The sequence below is a fragment of the Patagioenas fasciata genome, chromosome Z, assembly GCF_037038585.1.
Source record: "Patagioenas fasciata isolate bPatFas1 chromosome Z, bPatFas1.hap1, whole genome shotgun sequence".
Taxonomy (NCBI): Eukaryota; Metazoa; Chordata; class Aves; order Columbiformes; family Columbidae; genus Patagioenas; species Patagioenas fasciata.
The window spans coordinates 14,089,103-14,112,306 of NC_092560.1; the positions used below are offsets into that span (position 1 = coordinate 14,089,103).

Below are 23,204 nucleotides of genomic sequence, written 5' to 3' on the forward strand. Positions count from 1 at the left end.
TCTGCTAAATGCTTTTATTTGAGAAATCACAGAAGTTTTCTTCTGATTCCAGGTTGTGTTATTTGGTTGTTTGTTTTTTTTTTTTCCCTCTTTTTTTTTTTTTTTTTAATTATTTGGTTTATCAGAAGTTTTGTTTTCAAATCACAACACTAATTTGAGACTGAAGATGAAACAAGCATTTTAACCTGAAATGTACCATTAGAAGACTGTGTAAGATAAGCATGGTACTGTACTTGAATTAGGACACTAATCCGTACTAAACAGGGTACATCCAGTAATGTCAGCATAACTGTGTAGATGGGTTTTCCTTTGAAGTACCCAGACTACTCTTTATGCAGCAACCTCCAGAGTAGGGCAGCGATTTGAAAATGAAACCTTCATCTGATTAAAAAGGAAAAATTCTTCCTCTGATGGATGAAAATGCACTCTAACTAGAGTGATTTTCCTCTTCAGTCTGTGTAGTTATTTTTGGAACCGGCACTTACGTTTGGCTGGCGCTCATTTGCTCACATATGTAGCACCAGCCTTCCATGTCTAGCTCTGAGGTGAGCTGGACAGGAGCACAAGCAGATAGTCAAAGCCACCCCTCCAGCCAGACCCCAAATGGGCAGAGGCAGTCTTACGTTAGAGTCCTTCTGCAGACTTCAGCTCGACCCACAACTGCCTTGAAGCTAAGAGGACCAATTCATGGCTGAAGAAGGAGAAAAATAATGTCTCAAAGCTTGCAGTGCCCAGCGTTGCCCTCAGTGACTCTTAAAGAAATCCCAGTTATGTCCCTGAGTTCACATAATCCTGGAGCAATATGGTTGAAATTGTTATTACTTAAGTAACTGAAGGGGAAGAAATGAAAGACAGAAGGCGACAGCCCTCAGAGCATCCCTCCACCTAACAGAAACACTGGTCTCTGAGATCGCCTGTTTGCTGAAGGAAAGATGAACTTCAGGCAAAAGCTGGAATTCAAACACTGGGTGAACACTCGAGAATCTGTTCAGTTCATAACAGAAGACTAAAGGTTTCCTGACTACCAAAAACTGTCTTCAGAGGAAAGAAGTCAGTCCTCTTTATTTAGTAAACTAGTATCTCCAATCCACTGTCACCATGAATCTTCTAATATTCAATTACTATTGTACTTGAACTGAGTGAGCTGACTGTTTAGTGACCCAGAATATGTGTCATTTTCCACAAGCGGTAGTTCTGCTAAACCTTATCCGTCTACCTGCTGCTACTCACAAGACATACATTTTGCTGACTATAGCAACAAGAATTGTTTCACTCTATTTTATTTCTGCATATTAAATATAATTTTTGTAAAATGAATTTCTGTAATTAACATGCACCAGAGCTGGGGATCTCTACAGAATGGTTAAATGAAGCTGCAATATTATCACATGACATAATTTACAACTTACAAAGTGTAAGTTCCTCACACTGGGAATATGAAGTAGCTTTCATTGCTGTACAGCCCAAGAAATGTAAAATGAACTTTGAGTAGTCAGAATCAGAATCTTAATTCAAATGGATCAGGTGCATTAATTAGAATTGTTTCCACTCTAAGTTCAAAAGATCTTCCCTTGAGAGACTTACTCTTGCTTTCTCTTCAGGTTCACCTCTCTGTAATTTTGCCTGGTTTTGCCAAAACTGACTCCTACTGGAACCTCACTGACATGTCTTTTGTACTACAACTTATTTCCACATTTCATCTTTATCCTATCCTATTTTTTGTCTCTTTGCTTCTTTTGTTGTCTTTGGTGGTTTTTTTTTTGTTCAGTTGTTTTTTTTTTTTTTCTGATGTTCTGCATCATGCTATCATTGCATTGCATACATGCATGATTATAGTGTATGCTATGGGTCCAACTGTTGTTTCAGACATCACAGGTTCCTTGAAAAATTCTGAATAAAACTACAAATGCCACAATTCTTTCTTCGTAACAAGTAGCCCTGCTTCCCAGGCACGCTGCCATCTAATTATGAAGAGCTACATGAGGCTAAAGAGTGGCTCCTGAAAAACGGGAAAGCATACTCTGTAAATAACACATGCAAGTAGCTAGGCAGATAAATCTGGATGTGACCAACTGTGACATTTTGAGAAGAGAAAAGCCCATTACTACTAATAATATTAATAATATATCCTCCTTAAAAGTGAGACTGGTTTCCAAGCACAAGTGGGCAAAGGAAATTAAAAAATAAAATAAAAATCCTGCTATACTGATTCTATGTGTTTGGAAAAGCACAAACCCAACAATTAGACACTGCATAAACACAGTTTTAGAAATACCTGACCACCCCAGGAGCTTTATTGGCTCAGATATTTGCAGTCATGTTAGTACTACCCAGGCCTTCTACTGCTGCTAAGATCTAGTAATCCATAATAACTTGCCTTAATTTACCATACTGAAAGAAAACATTCAGTGCAAACACCAGAACTAATTAAAAAATACCACCAAATATTTGAAAACTATGCTGTGAGGTGTAAAGAAACATGTAGGCATTAGGTGCTTATAGACTTTTCAAGTGTGGGTCCTCATTTTCCTTCAGCACATAAAATTGTAAGCAGACTAGGATTCTTTCATGAAGATGAAAGGGTTGGCACATTTTGTTTCACTTTGTTTTTTTTTTCTTTTACCTTTTTCTTTTTTAAAGTTTTAAGTAGCTGTTAGCATTCTATGAATATTGTAAATATTCATTTTTAAGGAGGAATAACATAGGTGTCAATTTTTTTTTCCTCTCTCTTCATAACATTTGTTAAATGATTACTGATTTGCTAACACAGTTTAGGTGACCCTAATATTTCATAACTGAAATCAAAATAGGCATATTTTTGAATCCTAGATACCATCTGAAGGCACACTGCTTTAAATGCTGTTACTGCATGTAACAAACTTCTCCTGAACTTCACTATCTGGTATTTTCTCAGGTAGAAAAAAAAAGTCAAGTTAAAAACACATTACAGGATGGGGGGGGGAGGGGGGAAGGAAAAAAAAAGAAGAAAATAATTAATATCTTTACATTGAAAATGTCCAAATGAATAAACAGAACAATTTCCATCAATCTTTTAATCAAAAATGTTCTGAGTTATTTCTCACATGAGCTTCACTATAGAATATGTTGAATTTCTGAAATAGGTCTAAGGACTATCATAATACTCCCATGATGACCATGCTTTACTTTAGGTTAGGATATTGCCTTGAATTTTCATGCCAAATGACATTAATTTGACCTTGATGAAAATCAAAGACATAGAGAATGCATTAGGAATGCCACGTTTTTTATAGATGCATGAATACTGGAGAAATAGCCTACTTTTGCCCATAATGTTGGGTCTTTGATTCTGAAAACATCAGTGTTCTGCTAATGTCTGAACTGAAACTAAAACTAAAATCGTACCGTTCTCTATTCCTTTTTCTCCATTCCCTCCCTCTTCTGAATTGACCTGTATGTCTGACTGAATGTACCGACCTGCATGTACTGATCTTTTTGTCTAAGACAACAAGAAACTGAAATGGTGGCTGCTTTCTGCTTAATATATATGAATATTTTTACAGTGAATACAGTTGGATAAATAGTACAAGAGAGTTTTCCTTTTCTTGTAGTAGATGAAGATGACTAGACAGTTACTTGAAAGCTTCGTTTAAAGCTACTCTGATTTTGTATAATTGTTTCCAAATAATTTTCCCTATTAGAAAGACAAATTTTGAAGTGGATTGATTCAAGGAAGATTCCAAATCTATACTCACATTTGCATCTGCATAGGCAGAAACAGACATGTAGGAAAAGAAACGAATTTTGCACAGATTTATTCTGCTTACTGACTGCAGTGAGATTGTTCAAGTAATGGTCTTTGGACCAGTATCAGTGTGTTTCAGAGACAAAACACCAGACTCAGCACAGGAGGTCTACCCGACCAAATTAAAGAATTCAGGAGTAATCTTAATGAAATCTGGATGATCCTCTGGGAAGTTTGGAAGACAATACTTTGTCTTAGCCTGCTTTTTATATATAAAGAAGGAACATCCCACTTCTTTCCCTCTAGATTTATCATTTAAATATTCATATTCTACTGAGGTGCTATACTTGTTATTATTCCATATTCATCCTTCATCCTTCATGCTTTTGTCTTTAAGAATGTGATGACAGTAGAATTTTCTCTTGTGATGTTGTTAATAATATTTACGGTCACAGAAAGCACTTTGGAAGAACTATATGTGAAAAAATACCTCTTTCTACCTTTAGGGTAGGTCCTTTTCTGTATTCCAGGACAGCACACACACTGCATGACATAGCCTCTCCACTTGAGTGCCTTCTCAAGACATGTCAAATTATATTACTTTAAGGTTCTATCGACCTATAGTTACTCACATTCACACGGCTGGGTGACCTGTTCTTCCTTGTACACTCAAGGGCTTTTTAATGGATTTGAAAGAGGGCTCTCTAAGGGAGCTGGCAGGGCTCCTCATCATCAAGCACTTGACTGTAGCTTTTCACCGTCCCATGGTTCCTGGACTTTCAGGCCTGGAGTCTCACGTGCATTGACATCCCCTAGCTGGCAGAAAGTCCTTCTGTGCACATGAGAAAAAGCGGGCAGAACACTGTGGGCTACATGGTTAAACTTAAACGTATAGCAAGTATGAGAAGGATGTTCTAGTCTAAGAATGATTTAATTCATGGTGACGCAGTAAACGAGGGAATAAAGCTCTGAGACTTGTTATTCAAGAATGAGTTAACATTCATATCAAAAGTTTCTATACAATTTCTAATGGTATTGAAAAAATACACCAGAAATCACAGCTGTATTAGAAATACAGATTATGTAAAAGAATTCAAGGTGTTACACTATGATCACCTATATATTTATTAAAAACCTGTATATCAGCAGGCTGCTGTTACACAACAGATTTTTTATGTTTCTTTTTTTGCCAGTCAGGAACCGAAAAACGTTTTTTGGCATGTAAATTCTTCTTCCAAAATTAAAATAAATCAACACACTCAGTTCAGTTTTAGATAGTTACATACACTGTCTTGATAAAGTCTCCTTTTACCTTTTATTTTTACTGCAGCTTGAGTGTCACCCTTGTTTTGACAGTAATAGTATACCAAGTTATTCTTTTTTTCCTGCTCATATACTTTCTGATTAATGAAATGCAGCACAGTATTTTACTATGATGAGCTCTCATTGTGAAATTCCATATCAAAGATTGGGCTGCAATGCTGAAAATGCAAACTGGAAAGATTTAGGGATGTACACTAGGGTTGTGAGCGAGGCATGAAGGAAAGTCAAGCAAGGACTGAATCCATTATCTCAAAGAAGATGCACAATATAAAATGGTGCATTGCTTGCAACAGAATATGAAAGTATATTATTAAAGGAGACAACAGATCTTCCAGCTTCTCTTAAGGTGTCTTCATCTTCTGTAAAACAGAGGAAGTGGCTGCAGAGTAGCTGAATAATGAAACTGTAACATTTCCACAAACAATGAACTTCCCTTTATTTGTGAATTGCAACTTCATTATTTCCAGTAGATTGTTCCTCTAAGATCGCGTTCAGCTCTGATCAACATTCTTACTTTTCAAAACCAAAGAATACGGAGGTTATGTTTATAATTCCCAAACATGACTTGATGTTTGGGGGAGGCCAGGGAAGAAACTGGAGTGTCTTCACTGAATGTACCACATGCCTCTCTAAATGAAGGTATTGTTCACTGTACATCAGCTTTAAGCATCTATTCATTATATTGGAGTGTGGATATCTACTGTCCCTACTGCAAAATATATTTCTGAACTTCATCTGGAAAACAAATTCTGATGTTCAGTAAGAGTAAGAACTCTCAAACAATTCCTAACACTTATTTAAAGTCCAATTATAACTCAGAGTATGAGTTATAACTCCAAGTATAGTATGAAGTATAATTCCAATTATAACAGGGTATGCAGATTGTTGCATATATAACAGCTCAATATAACAACCCAAAAGACTGAAATGGATTATGTTAATTTATTCTAGTGGTTTAAATAAACAGCAGGTCTTGCAGCTCCAATGTAAGCAAAGATTTCTCTAAGTGATTTTATGGGTTTGCATTTTGAACTTAGAAGGATCTTGAATTTCACCAACGGAATGGTCAGAATTTACTGAAAATCAGACTCCTTCATAATCTGAGCGCCTAATGCTACCTGTGACTTTTGAAAGTAATAGATTGAATCATCAGGGAGGAGTCAAGCGCATGGATTAACATAAATTGTTAAAACCTGAGAAGATCTATATTTTTTATCTACATACTATGTTGCATATACTTCTAGTAATTTAAACACAACTAATCAAAGTTTCCTTTTCAATCTGAAGAATAGTAGCTTCTGGCCTAGAAAGCACAGCAGTTATAACAGCCTTTACCTATTTTCAGGTAGGCAGACCTGATAAAACCAAGAGATCCAAGAAATCTTAATTAATTATACTACCCAATCCCTGGATCCCTGGATACGTTTTTTTTGTTGGTTGTGTTTTTTTTTTTTTTTGTTTGTTTGGGGTTTTTTGTTTTTTTTTTTTTTTTTGTTTGTTTTTTAGATATAGGTTCATAGATTAAAGAGTAGGCAAAAAAACACAATAATCCAGAACTTATTTGCTTTCTCCTCTAGGAGAAACCTCAGTATACAGGTGCTAATCCATCAAATTAAGGGAAGTTACTCAAGAAATCTAGATCTTTAATCACAAGAAATATGAGTCAATATAGAACACAGTGGAAAAAATAGTAAAGTATTTCTAGACAAATGTTGCACTCATATGAAGTTTGGCTATGTCTGATGATATTAAAAATGTCTCTCATCCTGGCAGGCTGAAACTGAGTGTAGCTATATTAGTAAAACCCAGTTCTTACAGAACTGTTTTCCATCTGGGGAAGGAAACTGAGCTAATCTGGCTAGACAAACATACCATCAGCAACAGCCAATTAACAATGTGGAAAACCTTCATATTGCTTGTACTCATTTGAATGAATACAGGCTGTTGACTGCACATACCTAAAATAAAGGTACAGCACTTCAGCACCATCAAAGTGCTTTTCTCTCCAGGATGGCTCTTTATAAAAGATAAAAGGAGAACAGTTCATTAGACAGAGTCTCAAGAAACACACAGGAATATCTGGTCCAAATGCCATTTACTGACCAGTAAAGGGACTATATGAAGCACTTACAAAGAATTCCTACACCCCAATGCCAGATGTGATTCCGTATTTCCCCAGGAAGAAAAATGACGTGAAATCAGACCCCTGGTATATAAAAACAATTAGGCTATTAGATTAGAGGACACCACCTCTAATCTAATTTTATTTTATTTTGGATGTCCCAAGCACAAAAATATATAATTCTTGCTCATGTGGAAAAATTCAGGCTATGGAGTACTGGGATCTTTTCTCTTTTGAAAAGAAGTGCATAGGTATAGACATATGTGGTGACAGTCTGAAATAAGCCTTTCTTTTTTTCTTTCCTTTTTTTTTTTTTTTAAACAAACAAATTTAAAACAAACAAACAAACAAACAAAAAACATTCTGAAGGAGAAATAGCCATTATACCTATAGTGGCTCAGTGCCTTACATTACTGCTTAGTATCTTCTACATTAGTAAAGAATGAAACATTCTTGAGATCCCTAAAAAGTACTCGTGGGTTTGGGATGGTTTTAGTACCTAAATGTGAAATCAGAAGTATGGAGAAAACTTCACAGCATCAGCTTATGCAAATCCACAAATGTGATGCACTATGCACTCCATATTCATAACAAGAATGTTAGAAAAACAAGTTAAACAGGTGGTAATAAATCTTTTCAGAAGGAGTAAGACAGAAAACAGACCAAGAGACAATCTACTTCATGATAATTCCCCAAATCTTTTTAAAAATAGAATGATTGCACTACAGCTCTGAACCTACCCTTTTGGTTGATTAAAAACATCTCATTACCCCACACAGGATCATCATGATAAAGATGTATTAGTCTATTCTCACTGGCAGTGACTTATTGCTGAGTTCAAATTGAATATTGATGTTTTGTTATTGAAATGTCAATGCCAAAAGTTACACATAATTCACTAGAATCAATAGCACTTTCAAATTTAAGTATACCTACAACCAAAGGCAGACAAGTAAGTGAGAACTAGTTATCTTAGATAAAAAGTCATAATACCGGGGTTTTTTTAGAAAAAAAAAAAAAAAAAGGTTAAATGTTCTCTGTCAATTGTGTTTTGTTTGTCACCATTATATCATACATGATGAAAAAATACAAGCTCCTGCCTGCTGCTATAGCATGTATAGATTATTTGGAAATCTTACTCATTGTTTTCACTGTTACTCCATTAGCTGCTATTGAGCCAAATGTATCCAAATTCTGCATGTATTTGAGTACATGCTTAAATTTCCACTAAACACAAAGTAACATAATAATGAACATTCTTTTTAAGCTCTTGTAAAATGATGGCTTTAGCCATCAGACTGTTGATTGATAGTTCTTTCCCCACTCCTGCTGGATTCGCAAACTCAAGATAGAGGAAGACAACACAACACGAATTCTGGGGAGCTGCACCAGTACCTCTGAAATAAACATCACCTACACTTTTCTGACAAGTCTGTTTGTTCAATGCCTGCCATCTGCGTGGAAAATCGTTGTGCTTGGGCTTGTCAAAACTGGAATTTTTCTACTGTTTCTAGCAGGTGAAAACACTAGTAAAAACGGCCAGGCTTTTTCAGTATTTACAAATGGCTTCTATCCTCAGAAGGTGCCTAGAAAGAAATGCTGCTACTTTTCTTTTTACAATCACCACCCACATCTCATAGCAGGGCTTCACTCACAAAAAAGGCTGATTCACCTTTTTTTTCCTCTCACTACTAAAGAAATACAATACATTGAAATGTACAGCCTTGGGGTTCACGTTGTTAAATAAATGCTGAAGAGTAGAATATTCACTCCTCTGTTTGACGTGCTGGGAAGGCTGCTGATTTTATTTTTCAAAAGGCCCAATTTTCCACCTTGAATATACAGCTCATAGTGGCACTTCTGTCAAGAGGGGGTAATTCTTCCACTCAACACTCCATTTAAAGGTATGAATTTCGAGCAGCTTTTGCATAGCTTCTGGTTCAATTCTTTATAATATGTAATAATAAATAACAAAAAAAATCTGAAAACCTTTTTTCACCATGCATAAAAGAGCTAGTTTCAATGGCAGAAATATTCAGAGAGCAATGTTCTTTCCTACAGACAACTTCAAAGATAAAATTCAGGGGTGGAACAAAGTTTTGAAGGAAAGAGAGTAATGTCAAACTTAGATCCTCAATCAAAGCTGAGGAAGGTATTCAGAGACATACTTTTCTCAGCAGAACCACTAGTCTTCTATGGTAATAAAAGGAATTCTCAAAACAGGCTAGTTTCCTGAGGTATTTCTAAACTGTAGAAAACTAATATTTCCGAATATTTAACATGACTACATTTCAAATGTCACTATTAAGGATTACATTTAAAAGCAGGAACACAAACCTCTCATTTTAAAAACTGTACAGCAATGAAATTGTCAAACACAGCTGACTATATCTGAGAATCACTTTCAGTCTCCCTTCTAAGAAAACCATCAATAAACCCCAAATCACCAATAAACTCAGAATACAAAGACTACATCCAGACATAATAAATGCATCCACATTCAGATTTAAATATTCAGGCTCAGCTTAATTGTTCTTTCTCTCACATTGATGGAAATATAGGAGCAATAACCCAGAAATGCACAAATAGTCTAGAGCCTGGCATTCTTTTCAGTTCTTCCTGAGAGGGAGGTGTGCTCATTAATGAATCCAAAACAACTCACTGCATTTACTTTAAGTTATGAGAATATTCTAATACAATTTACTGCTAAAAGTGTAGATGAAACACTAAATAAGGGTATTTTATTCAAAACCCAGAGGTATTATAACATCATTTTAGTCACCAGCAACTATAATAGTATAAAATAACAGCCAATTAAAACGGACCATTTACCTTGCAAAATCCAGGCTCCATGGATACACGCAGGAAAGACAGTTTTCTGTCAAGTTTTCCAGCTCCACTGCTTGCTTACTGGAAAATAAGAAGAGGAAAATTTATTTATACTTGTCAGTTGTACTGAGCTTTTTGAAATGGCAATGTTTTTAGTGAAATTCTTTGACATGTTTTAGGATGATATTATATTTAGCTCCTATGCAAAAAGGAACAGAAAGAATTGTCAGAGACATAAATGCTTCTGCTGAGGCAAATAGGGTTAGAGGCAAGTGAAAACTCCTAATAATAACAAATAATAGTGTGCTCTCACTGGCACTCAAGGGGAGCAGGCAACTGTGTTGCCTACAGTAGTTTGGAAAGCCATTTGCTATAGGATCTGAAGGTGAAACTGACAAAGCATTAAATCCAGAATGGAAACAAAGGAAAAAAAATGTTTCAGCAATAGGATTAACAATGTCTCTGCTGGTGATGGAATTTGACACCTCCACAGCTTCCTCCATCCGCATCTCCAACTCCACAGTAAGAAGGAGGGTTTTTTTGAGCTGTACCCTCTTGCCATATTGAATTAAAATCTGAACTTTTCATTTATTTTAATGGGATATATAAAAAGCCCCAAACAAAACAAAACAAAAAACAACTGTATTCAACAGTGAAGTCAGAGCAGTAAAGTTCTGTCTTGTGTGTTTTTCAGGACCAGAATAACCGCTAACAGAGCAAAAGAACTATAAATTATATAGTAAGTCAGAACTATACTGATACCAAAGACTAGTAATGACTGTGGTAAAGGCACCAATGGCTGAACTGCAGAGGGAATCTGTAACATAAGGAATTTCTGTAATTTGCAGTAGGCTTACAAGGAGGCAAAGATCTGCAAGTACACAGGATTGCCTCCACTAAACAAAGTTGTTTCCCTTGAGAAGAAATTGAGCTGCTCCTTCACCAAAGCAGTAGTTATGGTGTGAGATTTGCATCAATTTGCTGTTATGTCCCTAGCACATAATTTTCAGCCAACTCACTTTGCGAAAATACAAACTTTATATACTTTTGAGCGAGTGTGTGTGTGTATGATGTTAGGCCACAATGGGGACCTAGTTGAAAATAGTCTTCCTTGAAATTATGATTTGAAGGACTGGAAACATTCAGCAAATTCTCCAGAAATCCATCTCTTGGGTTTCTGGGGTCCCTTTATGCACTTTGCTTAGCTTTCTGTTGCTCCGTATGAGCTGTTAGTATGATAAAAAATCCCAAACAAAAACTGCTCCATGTTGTTTAGGTAAGGAGATTAACAGGTTTGGGCAGAAAGTTTGCCTTGGAATATTTTTTGAACAACTGTCACAGAATAAAACTTCAATTCTCCAAAATTTTGCTGAAATTTGAAAACCTCTCGAGACACTCAGAAACCTAAATGTTTTCTTCTTGATGAAAACTTACATTCATTCCTAAATACGGTTGTACAGCTATTATTTTTGTATCTATCAGAGACAGAGACTGAGTGAAATATTTTCAAAGATGCTATCTTCTATAAATAAATAGGTCAAATTGTTATTTGAAGAAACTGAAATAACCAGTGATACAAGAAAGCAGGAAGAAGAAGCCACTAGGAGAAAATAATACAGTGTTGCCTGAATGCATTAGAATGAAAAAAACATGTTCTGTCATTTTTAGATGGTCTATTTAACTTTTAGCTTACTTTCCTTATTCCTGCTTTCTAACCAGATCAAAACCACCTTATCTGCATTAAATAATAAGAACTTTCAAACCACACAGAAACTGTAAAACAACTTATTTCTGAATGTAACTCTAAAAGTAGGACATCTAGGCATGGATGGGGGAAGTTGAGAATGGGAAGATCGAAGGGGGGTGGTTTTAGTTTTGTATTTGTTTCTTATCATCCTACTCTATATTTAATTGTCAATAAATTAAATTAATCTTTAATAACTTGAGTCTGTTTGCCAGTGACAGTAACTGGTAAATGATCTTCTGGTCCTTTCCTTGACCCATGAGTTTCTTCATCTTATTTTCTCCTCCTGTCTTGTTGAGGAGGGGGAATGAGAGAGCAGCTGGGTGCAGGTCTGGCAGCATGCCAAGGTCAACCCACAACAGTGTCTCTACATGCTCCTGGCAATTCTTCATTAAGGAAGACAGACAGAAATGTCTGCTCCTAATGAGCTATACTGTCATTGGGCTAAAGCCAATATTATGAGGTTAAGTAAAAAAAACCAACAGTATTTCAGTGCTATTCTGTGGTGAAGGTTACTACAGGACAATTCTGCGTCAGTAAGAGCAAATACTTGGTCATTCAGTGAAATGTGCTGTTACACTGCTTAGGTTAGCTCAAGAGGTTGAAAGGTAAGCAACTTGTTCCACCATTGCAATATTTTACTTCATTTCTACTGGACCTTCTTAATTTTTTCTATAACAAGGTATTTTCCTACAAAAGAAAACTGCTATTTTCAGAATGGCAATCTTTCCACAGTGCTTTCCCACAGAAGCAGGAGTTCCTTCATGCCATACTGGAAGAGTCTCTTGCAGTCTAAATACATACTCTACTGTAATGAGAAAGGTTTCATAAATTCATAAATTGTGCAGTTAAACAAAGAGCATGCTTCGCTTTCACTACTGTGTAGGTTAAAGTAATAGGTTCAAAGTGAACATGGCTGGTAATTTTAATCGTGAAGGGTAGAAGCTTTATTTGATCTCCGGGCAACAATTTTCTTTCCAGGTTTTTCACTTCTCAGGGGGAATTGTAACTATTTTTAAATCTTGCCTTTGTTACCTTGATTTCCTCTCAGACTTACTACAGAATAAAATTAGAATTTAAAAAAAACAAACAAACAAACAAACAGCACAAATACGTAAATCCCCTTAGTATCTTAAAAAGTTGTTTAATTCTTTTATGCTGAAACAAAAGGGAAGTATTTTAAGTACTGTAGGCATTTTGGTTGCACACAGAGCAAACTTTATAAAATAAAGACGAGTGTGAGTCTTTGGCTGCCAAGAGAATTTAACTCTGAACTGTGCTTTATATTCTAACCAACCTTCAAAGGCTATTTAAGTAATCAGATGCAGCAGTACAATGCAGGATTAATTTTAAATCTTCTTCATCATAGAAGCTCAAGAATCAAACTCCCAAATGTTGATAGCATCTCTTTCTCATTACTTCATTATTTCTGAGGCCAAAGCCCAAGTGGTAGTAGAGGAATAGAAGGGTATTGTTATGACAGATCCTAAGAGAGAAATTAAGTTTCATTGGGACAAGGAAGTGGTCCATATGGAGATAAGTGATTGCATAAAAGGTGAGAAACAAAGGAACTAATCAGTTTTGCTGTAGCACGATATCACTAGTGTCTGTCTTACAACAAGTTTCCCTTAGCCCCAACCTGCACTTTTGGTGGTAACCAAGCTGACGCTGGAGAACCACACAAGCTCAGTAGCCAAGTGTGGAAATGGTAAAGGAAATTCAGTGACACTGCATGTACACATCAGGGAAAAGAAAAAAAAAAGGCACTCAGATAAAAAGTACTGTGTCCAGATATTATCACACCCCAGAAGTAACATTTGGGAATCATAGAAAGGTCTGTGAGGACATCAGCTTAGTAGTCAAAAATGAGAACCTGAATGATGAGAATTATTGTGAACAGAAGAGAGAAAAAAATGGAAAGTACTGAGATACATATGAGAGAGGAGGGGCTACCACAATTTTCTACAAAATCTTTGGTGGCACAGATAGTGCACACTACAAGAACTGGTTGGAACTATACACTATCCAGCAGAATAAAAGTCCAAAATCACAGTCAAATTTTTGGAGGGAAAATAATCTGTGGGAACCCCCCTTTGGTAACTCTGGAACACTTTATCTAAATTTGTTTATTGCAACAGCATAAGTGCAATCTCAATCAAGAGGTTGCTTTAAGGAAGAGGAGAACTGTCATGAAAATAACGCTGAGAGTATCACAATATCAAAAAGAAGAAGTCATCAAAACCAGAAGTCACTGAAACACACTACACAGAGACAGCCTGAAGACATTGCAGAGATTTCACTTGGATTTTTTGAGCCACATGCCAGACATGTGAAATGAATTAAGATAGCTTTGCCCTAAAGGCACACAATAAACATGAGCATCACAAAAATAAGTTAGGTGACCTACATATTCTAAAATACTGAAAACATTAAACGGCACAGAGCTAAAATGTTGAGATGCAACAGAACCAAAAGGCTGACTACTTTAACTGTCAAACAATAAATATTTCAGATTTTAAAAATGTTTCAAAATTCTATTAATAATAATGACAATTCTCCAGATGTATATCTTGATACCATAATTAATTATTTCTATATATAATTTACAGTAGAATTTCCATCACAAATTATTGAAATCCTTTAGACAACAGAATTTTGTAGGGTTAGTGGCCATATTTTACCTCAAATTAAACTTTTTTTTTTTTTTTCCAGATTTCCAAAGAAATATTACCCAAGATGCACTGAGGACAGCAGTAGTTTGTTTTGTAAATCTGTCATAGTCCAAGACATTATCTTAAAATATACATTTCTACTCAAGTACTAATGAATTGAACAAATAAAAATTTCCATATAAGCAGGCTTTTTTTTTTTAAACAAAGGTATTAGATTGTGTGTCATCCATATCAAGCTTAGAGCCATTAAAAAAATATGTAAATGAACTACCTAATGAAAAATTAAACCTTGTTGGACACAGATATCACACTCTCCCTGAAAGCGTATCTCAGAGACATGGTATTGCAGAAATTAATTAAAATACTCTGCTACACACTGAGGTTTGCAGACACAATGACTGAGAGTCAGCTTTACGATATGCAGCAAAACTTTCCAAAACTTCACTTCTCTTAGGAGAACTGCTAAGTTGTGCCAGACCACTGTAACCCACAGGCACCTATTTCTTCTCCTGACTATATTCCACTCTCTCAAGCTAAGAGGAGTTTCAGAGTGTTACAGTGGAAATGTAGCCTTGTGAGAGTAGGCAGTGAAGCACTGAAATGTCCACTACTTTGCATTTAGAATTGCAGAGCATACATAAATTGCAGAAAAAGAGATTAAACTTTCTCTGGGGAATAAATAAATAAATAAACAGATAAATAAATAGCTTTCTAATTTCTAAGGATAGTTTAGCACTGAAATGTGTTGTCTGTGGTAGTTGTGGAACATCAAGTACTTTCACCACTATGAAACTTAGATAAAGATCTTTCAGAAACAAGATACATACAGTTGGAAGCAGCACTGTGGGAGAGGAGTGGGTTATATACTCATGAGGACCCACTAGACTTACCTTGCATGACTCTTTCAATAATTTCTAATATTTTAACAATGGAAATTGGATATAGGCTTGGGTCCATATTTTATTATTTGATGTAAAATATACATCTCTGATCACTTTATTTCAGTTATTGCAAGTGATCAAAAGTGAACTGAGGCAGTATCTTCAGGTTTAAAATAAAGAGAAAGCTAAAAAAATGTTCAGATTTCCCTTTTTAAGTGTCCCCAAGAGTTACATGATCTTCAGCTACTACAATTCCTACTTTAATCATTATGCATGAGATTCTTGAAAACTAATCAGTTTCAGATTTCTGAAACCAAAGCATATATTATCTCATTTGCTTTGCACAAAGCCCATACACATTCATTGATGCTTTTGTTGAAAGTCAAAAGAACGGATACTGAGGCATTCTGCAATAAGAGAATTGAATTCTGGCATTCTCTTCATTTTTCATCATCATATAATCTTCAATTAGAATTAATGCTAAGTTTAATTTTTAAGAACTACTATAGGCAAAAGTGATGTGAAGAAGCTTATGGTGTTTGTAAAATCAGTCCTTCAAAACATTTATTTCTCATGGCTGTCAAAAATGTACTCATTTTGCAACAGTCACAATAATTCATCACATCAAAATGCCACAAACAAAACACAAAATTAGAATTACCAATAAATGAAAGCAAAAATAGTGGAATCCAGGATAAATGCCGAAGTGTCACGGATGAAACTTTAATCACCTGTCTCTCTCCTTTCAAAGTTTATTCTCTTTGCCACCAACAGGATTTCTGCACAAAGGCTAAACAATTGCTAGTTTCATTCTGCTACATACCACCCAAGTGCTATCCAGGTTTACAGCGCTCTACCAAAATCCAATTACATAATTTCTGGGAATACAGAAACCAGTCATTTTTACGCCTTGACTATATATACATATGATCTGTAGGTTTTGATTTAATCTGTGGCATTCCATATATAAAAGTAACTAATAATCACAAATGCCTCCTACTCAAATCTCTGTCACCTCATCCGACTCCCTTGCACGGTGGCTGAAATACTGTTTGGTGTGTTACACCTCAGCAGCATTACAGCTATTAAGAATTGCGTAACGACAGACAAATGTCCTGAGTATTTCTTGCAATGAACTGCATAATCAACTCACTTTTGATAATCAGTCATATCACCTCATGGCTTAGATAGGTTCTCTTACAGTTCTGAATCACCTCATGGCAGACCAGTGTTCTGGGAATCACTCTTGACATAATTTCATTTTAAAATTTTGGAGGTATTTAGGAGTAAGTGGTTACAGTAGCTGAAATTACTACATCAACCTCTTTTAATGAGAAATCGCCTCATTTCACCATGGATATCAGGAAAACACAGTGTTTTATGAACCAAAGGCTTGAAAAAAACTACATTACATAACAATTCAAGATTGCCATTTGGTGTAAAACAGAGTTAGAGACATGGCTCAAACATGTCACACTGAACTGGACAAACACAATATGAACATCTACAATGCCCAGTACTCACTTGTACCATTTGACATTCAACCATCACTATTAATTGTAAGTTTCAATCATATAAAGTCTGACAGATTTATTTTTCTACATGACAGCTTGAAGAAGTCTCTCTTTGACAGAAAATGTTAATGAGATTATCCAATATAATATTTAACTGCTGCAACAGTCTATTTTATAATCTTTCCTCATCAGCTCAGGAAAGATTTTTCACAAGAAAAAGTGAAGGAATCAGACTCCTCTTCAGGAGTGTTTCCCATTTCAGTCAGATATGTGCTGAGATGAGACAAGAAGTTACAAGAACAGGCATTTAGAAAACATGCATTTTTTTGAGCACAAGCCAAACAGTACTTCTGTGTTTTCTGCAGGTGCCCATAATGATTGTTTTTCAGGTGTCTTCCACCTCTGTAGTTCATCTGTCTCCCTTATTTACAATGATAACATTGCTTTCTATATGATAACACTAATGTCTTGTGGAAGAATGAATATGTAGTCTCAGGACATTCAAAACCAAGGATAACTTACTGGCAGAACTTCAGTACAAGTTCATAGAAAAAAAAAAAGGTATGTGTAATTTCAACAACACCTAAAAGCAGGTCTAGTACACAGTTCCAGCAATCAATGTGAGACAGCAAATCCTACAGTTAAGCCACTGCTTGTTAGCTTTTGTGAGTAAGCATCTTTAATCTTTTGTTACTCAGAGTGGCCCTGTGTCTCTTCTAGGTCAGAGAAAGGTAGGAGATACGTGTCATGCCTCCACGCATGCTATTTGCTTTAGCCACAGATACACAGAACAATTTTGGTTTCAGTGGTACAGCTTAACGATATCACAAAGTGCTGCTAGAATCCATGGGGATTTCAAAGAATGAAGAACCAATCAAGGCATTGTTTTGCTTATTGCTCTTCTGACATACTCTGAAAAAAATTTCAGATGCCTCTGATATTTCCTTTTTCTCTTCCACACCCAAGATTTCTCTTTATTCAGAGTCATATACAGAAACAAGTGCCTGAACTAAAGAAGTTACACCTATAAAGTAAGGCAGCTCTCCAGCATGCATACATAAGAGGTACTTCATTTTATAGCTGTAATTTACCCGTAATGTAATTGATATCTTTTAGCAATATAAAAGAGAATATAGAACTGTCACTATAACTAATTCAACTTTATATGAATGTTCTTACACTAAAGCAAAATGTTATTTGACCTTGTACTTGTAACTTGATGGATGATTAAAGTGTAGACCTGATTCATTTTAGAGGACTGTGTTTATAAAACTCATGACATTCATCTTCAGATTGGCAAACTGAGCTCTTGCCCTTAAGGTTTGTAGTAATCTTGGCAGAATTGTAGTCTGGAAAAGAGTATCAATACATTTATGCTTTCCTTACCCTTTGGCAACATAACTTTCAGCATAAGAGCTCTAGCAGCAAATATTTTGTTATATAGTCAGAACTTGGTGCAGTTAGTGAAGCAAATCAAAACACTCTAAACTCCAGATGCTACATTTCATGAATTCACCCCAAAGCAAACAGATTACCATCTGGGCATATGAAACAGAAAGATAAAATATACACTTAAAGTAGTCTGTGTTTGAGAGTACAGCGTGTGTATTTTGAGTTTAGTATATCAGTATAGGAATAGCTAACATACTATGAATTAGGAACATTTTCTACCTGAAGAGTATCTAAGATATTACTGAGATGCTGCGCTGATATTTTGGATGAAATGTAATATGCTTTAATTCAGTGGATAGATACTCCAAGAACATAAAAAGTTTGACCCAACACCATTGATAACATCTGGATTAGTCATTTATTTTTCCAATTTCGTTGTTCATTTCAGACATTCAGAAAACATATTGAGGCTGTTAAAAGCATATTATTTCAGAGAATGAACTGTAACTGCCCAAAGATATTGAACTAATTTCCCTGAGTGGCTTTTACAAAGCCTTTTCTTATCTCCATAGAGGTTAAAAGCTCACACTGTAAATATTTACAAAGCAGATAATAAACTCTTCCCCCACGATTTCTACATATACACACTTCAACCTTCTTAAAAACCTGAAGTTCCTTCACAGGGTTTTGAACACCTGTTACAATATTTGGACCCACTGAAGACTCCAGTCAATTTCAGCTTGGCTTATACTTCACCTTTTAATTTCTTTTGCCACAGAAACCTGTTTTATTGCGGCCAATATCCTGAAACATGTGGAATTCTGTAGACTGAAGCCCTTCATGTAATTTTGCACCATGGTTGGAAAGGCTTCAGGTAGAGTCACTTTTGGTTTCACTGACTTACTACTGCAGGTACACTGGGCTTCAGCTAATTCCTCTGGAATCTCTACTACTTACCACTGCTGCACTTGCTGTGTTAGGACAGGCACTTTACATTGGGAAATGCAGAGATCTCATTCATATCCTACTCATATTCCTGCAAGGGACTGCAACAGTTTCAGGTTAATTTTGTCCATGTCTGTAGAGCATACTGGGGATTCCTCAGTCTTACATCTATTACCTTTAGTGAAAATCAGCACGAACACATGGCTAATTCTACTGGATTTAAATACTAAAATGGGATGCTGAAGTTTTTATTGTATGTTAATCTGAGACCTATTCCTTTAGTCCTTTTAATACTAACACCATTTCTATTAGGGATTATCTACTTGAGAACTTTTAAATTCCTCATTTTCAGCAAATTCTCAGCAATTACAGTCTGCTGTAGTTGTTCAAAGTCCCTTCGAACTTACAAATGAAGTAGACTCATAAAATAGATCTGGAAAACACTATAGTTTTAAAGCACAGAGGAAACAGAATCACTACATCAGCTCCATGGTTGCTCTCCCTGACCTTGGAAAGACAAATGTATTCAAGTCTATGATACTGAGCCTACACTCTGAGACAGATTTGTAGACTTTTAATGGCACTGACTGGTGTATGAAAAGGCTTGCATATTATAGATCTTGTGATACTGTAGACATTATACCCACTGTCATTTTTTATCTGGTTGTTGCCATAGAAGTTTGATGGGCTACAATTCTACAGCTAAGCTGGTCTCTTTCTTCCAATCTTTACAGAAGGCAAGAAAAATGCAGAAGATGAGCACAATCTATTGAAAAACAGTTAGGAAGCAGATTAGAGTTTTATCCAAAAGCATCAGCAACTGAGAGAAACTAAATGAACTGCATGGTAGATTAAGGTTATTATTCTTCACTAGAACTGAGTATTTTTTCCTTTTCTTCTTCTTTTTTTTTTTTTTTTTTTTTTTTTTCTTTTTTAACCTCAACCATGGCTTCTCAAAATATAAAAAAAGTGCCAAGAATTCTATCAGGAAACCTGATGACTCCTTTGTTGTTTCAGCATTTTTAATGAAACGAAAAAGATGGAACATTTACCAGAGTAGTATATTTCCTTTCAGGCCATCAATATTTTCTGTTAGTGCTAAATAAAAATTAAATCTTTTAAGTTCTGTACTGTGTTCTTAGTGTTGTACTGATTCAGTCTCCCATTATTTAAATGGCCAAAACATTTACCGTCATCTCTTAGGTACTCTGAGCTATTTAACTCCCAGAATGAAACACACTTATACAAAGGCAAGTCTAATACAAAGAGTAACCTGTTCATTTTTGGAATATAATTGAATCAGGACTGGATTTGCATCTCTTATAAGGCATTGCATTCATGGCAGTAAATACAAACTAACACTTAGGTAAGTCAAAATAAACTTTCCTTTTAATTCAGTGAATGAAAGCATTTTGATTCCAATTAAAATTGGTGATAAAGTATTTAATTTAGATTTTAGAATGGAGACCTTAGTATAATAATGGATTGACACATTTTACTTTTTAAGAAAACAATCATAACTATGGCATTTGAGCAAGGATTAACATTTCTAAAGGTTTTTCATAGAAACACAATTTTACGGTATATAATTGCAAAGATTGTGTTTTGAAAAGAATATTTAGGTTTGATGATGTATGCTAAAAAAAGGTTTCATAATCATTATTGACATTTTCAAATTAAAAAGAGTTGTAATAGTACAAAGAGATGTCTCTCTTTTCAAACTTTTCATAAACATGAACTTCTAAACATCTTACTTTTGCTCATGTGCTCATCATGTTGTGATTTCAAAGCAAGAGCTCTGTATATGAAGAATGTGAGCATGCTGGGCCCCTACTCTACAGTATTTCACAGCTTAAAAAAATCTGCATAGATTTCATTGGAAAAATAGAATCTATAAAAACTTTCTCAGATATATTGGCAACCAAGAAGGTATCAGTTGGAATACTGCATTCATATATCTTTTTCCTAATATCTTGTACTCAACAAAACATTTCTATCTCCTGCAAAATTTGATTTAGTGAAAAGGGGAGGAAATCCTCAGTGAAATACAGAAAGATGACTTGTCTCTAAATGTGCAAAGGAAACATCTGATCTTTTCTCCTGTTTTTATACAGAAAGGACTCACTATTGTCCAGAAGATTTTTGTGAAGTTTGACACTGTTTGTTGTTGTTGTTGTTGTAATTATTATTATCATAATTTAAGAGATATAACAAAACCAACAGTTTTTTCTTAATAAAGGAAAAAAACGCATAAAGATCCACATATATTGAAAGCTACAATTTAATAAGGTCCTGAGACAATTAAAGTCAGTAACTGTGAACTTAAGACATGACAACCAGGGCAAGTAACCTCTGAAATATGTGTCTTCTATCTATCTGTGCTCTACGGTTTTAACTGTTTCCTTTCAATCAGAAAGGATTTAATGTAGAAACTTGGAGAGAAAGGTTTTGATGTACTAAAAGAGACAGGACCCTCCCCGGCTCACCCTCACTTTGTTCTCGCCACTATATGTGTGGCATTACTGCAGTTGCTGAAGAATAGCAGCAGCTATTGAGGTTAGAATTTTTGAAGGAAGGTATCTATACACCATAATTATTTTTTGTCTATGTTTCCTGGAAAAGGTATATGTTCAGCTGAGAGCATCAACCTCTTTCTCATATAATCTTCTACATTGAGTCACAAGTTTAAAAAGTTCAAAATATGCCTGCAAATGCATCATGGCTCATTTTCAAGGCAATAGCAAACTGTGAGTAGAATTGTAGAAAAAACCCTATTTTGATCTACTGAATAAACTTTAATTAAGAACATAAAACATTTATTAATCACTTAGTGTCATTAAGAAATTACATGGAAGTTCATCACTGCCAACAGCCATAGTCAGAACTTATTATTTTTTAATGTTCTGAAGGACCACTGCGTAACCTAAATTAAGAACAATTCCTCCCTAAGTGATATGGTTTCCTTGATCTGTACATACCACTTTCTTCATGTCATTTAGCTTTGCTAAGGTTACTTGTAGATCATGTTAACATTTGCTTCCATTGATTTGAGCCTTCAGTGTATTTTTACGGAATGAAGTCAGCAGTCTAGAATAAGAGTTTGCATCACTAGGCTCAGAATAAGGCATTTTAATGTAAGATATAGCATACGGTGTTCCAAGTTAATGTACACTTTGAATTTAGCCATTTGATTTCTTTCCTATAAAAGTAGTTAATAAGAGAGTTCATACCTCAGAAAAACAAACACTGGAGGCAGGAATGGGTGTGTAAACAAGCTTTTCATTTTAAGAGAATCTGGATATTATAGCCACTATAAGAATTGACTGAAAAAGGGAAAAAGAAGCATTATTGAAGGAAGAGTTTGGTGGTTGTTGCCAGGATACAGAAAAGTAGGGATTCCCTTAAAAAAAAACAAAACATTAAGTGTTTTAGTTGCATTGTTGTAGCAAAACATGCAGCTGTAACCCTGGAAGAAATTACCTATTACAGCTATTTCATGTTCAATAAATCTTGCAAAGCTACCATATTTTGTGCTTCTTTTGCTTGCAAAGAGTCAATAAGGTTTCTTGGATACCTAGAATATTTTGGGAGGCACAAGGCCAGTATCCACCACATCTTACCTGTCTCAATCCTTAGGGACAAAATTTTAACCCACGAAAGAAGACTGATCACATTTAATGTCCATAATCAACCTGACTTATGAGCAAAATTTTAAGTAAAGAACTGTTAACTGGTAGTCTTTTATAAAAATAATAAAAAAGTAGGCTTAGTATTTTTCTATAAAACCACTATGTTTGTTTGTTTAGTATCCTTAAAAATCCTGAGTACTAGAGACTTGTAAGAATGCAGTTATCATTCTGAGACTAAAGGCCAATGAATAACTAAACATTTTGCTAAGAACAATATTTCATTAATATCATTTAAGTCTCTCTTCTTCACTGCACAATGGCAAAACCAGGAAACACATAATCATCACAGAGAAGAAGCTAAGCCATCTGATTAACATTTGTATAAGTGGTTTTATGCTGCTCCTGTTTTTTTCTGACACTATGTGTGAA

General features: G+C 35.2%; 1 protein-coding gene across 4 annotated transcripts in view; it reads right to left on the minus strand.

Annotated features, from left to right (window-relative positions):
- Window positions 1–23,204, minus strand: part of LINGO2 (leucine rich repeat and Ig domain containing 2) — a 515,822-nt gene that overhangs the window by 311,890 nt on the left and 180,728 nt on the right. For 3 of the 4 annotated variants that reach the window (XR_011736359.1, XM_065861030.2, XM_071801807.1), the window contains one exon: window positions 10,002–10,079. The exons of the other annotated variant lie outside the window; for it this stretch is intronic. The gene's annotated coding sequence lies outside the window, so the exon portion shown is untranslated. The remainder of the gene's footprint in view (window positions 1–10,001; window positions 10,080–23,204) is intronic. 4 annotated transcript variants of the gene reach the window in all.